At 36.9% G+C, this 5280-nt stretch overlaps 1 long non-coding RNA gene across 1 annotated transcript; it reads left to right on the forward strand.

Annotated features, from left to right (window-relative positions):
- The first annotated feature begins 435 nt into the window (after nt 1–435).
- LOC121040860 (uncharacterized) lies at nt 436–5021 on the forward strand. Its single transcript, XR_005795481.1, has 2 exons — nt 436–487; nt 4892–5021. It is a non-coding gene; the product is annotated as an uncharacterized LOC121040860 (long non-coding RNA).
- Nucleotides 5022–5280: the final 259 nt, after the last annotated feature.

Genomic DNA, 5280 nt, shown 5'->3' on the forward strand with positions numbered 1-5280 from the left:
TTGTTTTCATTTTAGAATATTTTATAGGTAGACGTTTCACTCTTTTCTGCTACTTGTTTACTAGAGATGTCACTTATTAAAACTATCTTTTTCTGTCATATCATCAAAACATAATATAGCATCACTCCACATTTACAAAAATGTGAGAGTGACCCTCTCTTCCCAGGCCTTACATTTCTCTTTATTTTATATTTCTCATTTTCCATCCCAGTTAATCCATCAGAATCATATATCTGTTTACTTCTATGCTGGTCTTTATACTGTTGTTATGCAAAAATGCTCTCATTAAAATAATAATACCTGTTCTTAGGTTTTATTATACCATTTTAATTTGAACAAGTTACAGAATATCATGTTTTATCATTAGAATTGTTAATGTTTTGTTAATAATGTTATGACTTCGGTATTTTATCTTTTAAAAATCTCAGGTCTAGGGGTGCCTGGGTGGCTCAGTCGGTAGAGTGTCCAACTCTTGATTTCGGCTCAGGTCATGATCCCAAGGTCTTGGGATCAAGTCCCGTGTCACAACAAGCTCCACGCTAAGATTCTCTCTCTTTCTCCCTCTGCCCTTCTCCCACCCCTCTCTCTCTTTCTCTCTAAAATAAAAACAAAACAAAACTCAGGTTTATATTCATGTAATTCTGCATGGACATGAAAGGTTTCACAAATGGTCCATAAAATAAAATATTAGATTACTGAGACAAAGTGCTTTTTTTTTAAGACAGAGAGAGAGAGAAAGAGAGAGAGTAAGCAAGGGAGGGGCAGAGAGAATCTCAAGCAGGCTGACAGCACAGAGCCAGATGTGGGGCTTGATCCCACAAACTGTGAGATCAGGAGCCAAGATCGAGAGACGGATGCTCAACCACTGACCCACCCAGGAGCCCCAGCACCATTTTTAAAAAAAAATTTTTTTTAACGTTTATTTATTTTTGAGACAGAGACAGAGCATGAACGGGGGAGGGTCAGAGAGAGAGGGAGACACAGAATCTGAAACAGGCTCCAGGCTGTGAGCAGTCAGCACAGAGCCCGAAGCGGAGCTTGAACTCACGGACCGCGAGATCATGACATGAGCCGAAGTCGGACGCTTAACTGACTGAGCCACCCAGGCGCCCCCCAGCACCATTTTTTAAGATAATATGAATGAAACTTCTTTTCACATTCTTTATGTAAATATTCTGTGAAGATTATTCACTGAATTTTCATAATACTCATCTTCTTAAGAATCACCTATAGATATAATATTCCATTACTTTTTAGTATATATTTGATCTATTATAATAGCTTTTAGTTAATATTCCAGACACCGATAAGCTTCCCTTTGAATGAGTTCCATATCATTGTGATGTTTCCACACCATGGCAATTGCCCTGGATTGTGCCACATTGCGGCGGAGGGGGGGTTGGGGTGGTGTCACTATTTCTGGCATATGAAAGTTCTGATTTTTAAAATACCTTAACTGATTCATGAAAATACCTTAAAATATTTCCTTTCTGCTATGATAAAAAGGTCACACATAGCAAATAGAATACAATATATCATAGGTATCATATTATCTCAGGAGGGTATTCTTCATTTCTTGAGAAAACCAAAATTATCTCTAAATTAAAATCAAATCAGATGACTATTAAACCAACATGGTAAATATAAGTTGGCCAAATCTATTTGTTGAGTATGCATGTTTTATGTGCACTTAGCTCTCATTATTATTACAGGTTACCTGTGAAAAACTAGTAAATTATTTAAGAAGTTTTCTTTTTTTCATAGCTTCAAAAAATACTATTCAGGACCTGAATAGACACTTTCCTAAAGCAGACATATAGCTGGCCAACAGATATATGAAAAGATGCTCCATATCACTAATCATCAGGAAATACAAATCAAAACTGCAGTGAAATATCACCTCACACCTGTCAGGATGGCTTTTATCGAAAAGATAAGAAATAAGTGTTAGCAGAGATGTGGAGAAAAGGTAACACTTGTGCACTGTTGGTGGGAAACTGGTGCAGCCACTATGGAAAACCATATGGTTCCTCAAAAAATTAAAAATGCAACTATTATGTGATCCAGCAACTCCTCTCCTGGGTATTTATCCAAAGAAAACAAAAACACCAATTCAAGGAGATATTTGCTCCCCTCTGTTCATTGCAGCATTATTCACAATAGCTAAGATGTGGAAGCAACTTGTGTCCATTGATGGATTAATGGATAAAGATGTGGTATATACACAGTGGAATACTTTTCAGCCATAGAAAAGAATGAAATCCTGCCATTTGTGACAACATGGATGGACCTGAAGGGCATTATGCTAAGCTAAATAAGTCAACAGAGAAAGACAAATACTGTATGATCTCAGTTACATGTGTGATCTAAACAACAACAACAAAAATGAAAAGCCAAGCTCATGGATGCAGAGAACAAATTCATGGTTGCCAGAGGTAGGAGTGGGTGATGGGTGAAATGGATGAAAGGGGTCAAGAGGTATAAACTTCCAGTTACACAATAAATAAGTCATGGTGAGGTAATGTGCACAATGGTGACAATGGTTAATAATGCCGTATCCTATATTTGAAAATTGCCAAGAATAAATCTTAAAAGTTGTCATCACAAGTAAAAAAGTTTTGTAACTGTATATGGTACTGGATGTTAACTAGACTTTTTGCACTGATCGTTTCACAATATATACAAATACTTAATCGTGTTGTACACCTGAAACGAATACAACGTTCTATGTCAATTATGTTTCAATTTGAAAAACTAATAATTACCTGATTAGGAAAATTGAACATAAAAAGAATTAGTGAAGCCATTATATCATTTGGTAAATTTTGAGTAAGAGCATTTGAAGCTAATGAACTCTTACACAGGTTGGCATCAGTGAATTAGGGTGGAAGCACATTAAGGCACTACCAGGGGAAGATGTCAAAGGAATCTTAACAAGTCCTTTCTGTAAGTACAAAAGTCAATCATCCCAACTCTCTTTTGAGTATTCACCATTTTGAACATTTTTTGGAAGAGTTAGTGTTTGAGGGACCTCTTTGTTCAGAAATTTAGATGCCATAATGGTGAAGAGTGAATTTGTTCTCTTCTACAAACAATAAGAAAAACACTCTAACTATAAAGACTGTTCTTTACAAAGATGTCCAAATTGGTTTGAAAGAATTTGAAAATCCCCTGGCTTCATTAAATGTTCATGATGCCTTGGTGTAATGAGCTGCATTAGTATTCACCTATGCAGATAAATATATATGCATACAAACTTTGCTTTCTATTTACATTAGATTTTAGTCTAAAATCATTACTTTTGTTTTTGATAGAATGGCAAGTATATAAAACTGTAGAAACCCCATTCCCAATGAAAAGGTTCCTGATTTTCATTAAAACATTTCATGGACTATTAAAAATTAGAGACGTCGCAGGTCTGAAACCAGCTTCTATTGTTTTTTAATATTCGGGATTAGCCAGTCAACTAGACCCTCTTTCTCTCCATTTGGATGAGAAATTTTGCCAAAGCTAGCAGGAATAGCGGATGGGGAACAACTTTCTTGGGAAGGATCTCCTAGGGGAATGGTTTCCAGATCTCAGCAAGTCCTGTTGGTGAAGGAACCTCATGGGATTTTATCTGTCCTTCATCCCTTCCAAAGCTTCTGTTGGCTGAAATCAGTGCTCTAAATATCTTAATCATCCAGAAGGGGAAAAAGAAAGAATATGAATGGCAATATTGGGATTGACTTTCCTTTAGATATTTTAATTCTGTAATAAATTATTTTAGTCCAAGTTTGCTCTTGACTTAAGACTATCACAGCTCTGGCTGACTTATTTCGCTTAGCATAATACACTCAAAGTCCCATCCACATTGTTGGAAATGGCAAGGCAGTCAGAGAAAGACAAGTATCATATTATTTTACTCATATGTGGAATTTAAGAAACAAAATGGATGCATATAGAGGAAGGGAAGGAAAAATAAAATAAGATAAAAACAGAGAGGGAGGCAAACCATAAGAGACTCTTGAATATAGAAAACGAACTAAGGGTTGATGGAGGGGGGTGGGTGGGGGATGGGCTGATGGGTGATGGGCATTTAGGAGGGGGCACTTGTGATGAGCACTGGGTGTTGTATGTGATGAATCACTGAATTCTACTCCTGAAACCAATACTACACTCTATGTTAACTAACCTAAATTAGAAAAAAAAAAAAAAAAGAAATATCACAGCTCTGGAACACCTGGCTAACTCAGTCAGTAGAGCATGTGACTCTTAATCTCCAGATCGTGAATTCAAACCCCCTTTTGGGCAAAAGCTTACTTAAAAAAATAATAAACTCACAGTTATGTATACAGGTGCACAAGTTCTTCCTGTGACAAATATCATTTTACAAATAAGCACACTTTGGTTTCAATAAAATGTGAACAAATATTTATTTATTTATTTATATAATTAAATGAAAAAAATCAATAGTAACTCTAAAGTAAGGTATTTGAAAATTACACTCAGCAGAGGCAAAGAATTTCTTATTTCTTTCCTCCAGGAAGCACTCCAAAAATACTTATTCATCTGGAGTGACATTACCCATCTGAAGTATTGTCCCCATTAAACTGGCCACCTTTGAATCCTGTGTTTTTAAACCAATGCTTAAAACCTCTCTATCCATTTTCTGTGAAAATCATGTCTAAAGCCTAAAGTACTTAAGACGGGTGAAGTTTTGCTCTTTAAGTGCAGGATTCAATTTGGAGGGAGTGTTTTTTCAGAGAGAAGTTTGTGAAGCCCCATGGGGCAGTAGCCACTCACACAACAGGTAAACCCGGAAACAAATCTATGGTTTTGGAGCTTTGTTTAAAAAAAAAAAAATGGGTGTCTGACTGACTCAGGCATCTGACTCTTGATTTTGGCCCAGGTCATGATCTCATGGTTCATGAGTTTGAGCCCCACATTGGGGTCTGCACCAACAGTGCGGAGCCGGCTTGGGGTTGTCCCTCTCTCTCTCTGTATCTCTCTCTCTCTCTCTCTCTCTCTCTCTCTCCCTCCTCCCCCCTTCCCCTGCTTGTGTGCTATCTCTCTCTCTCTCAAAATAAATAAATAAACTTTAAAAAAGGCAAACCAAAGCTAAACAAACAAACAAACAAACAAATAAATAAGACAAGGAGTACAGAATTGTGGACTCACTATTTGGATGCTGGAGAAAAACCCAACGTCAGGAGAGATATCGGACTGGTCTGGAAATATGCTGGAATAGAGCCTAAAAGAACTGAAATTAGTGCCAGTGGGGTTGCCTGTCAGCAGAAA

This window comes from Herpailurus yagouaroundi, unplaced genomic scaffold (genome assembly GCF_014898765.1).
Source record: "Herpailurus yagouaroundi ecotype Mexico unplaced genomic scaffold, PumYag 29, whole genome shotgun sequence".
NCBI lineage: Eukaryota > Metazoa > Chordata > Mammalia > Carnivora > Felidae > Herpailurus > Herpailurus yagouaroundi.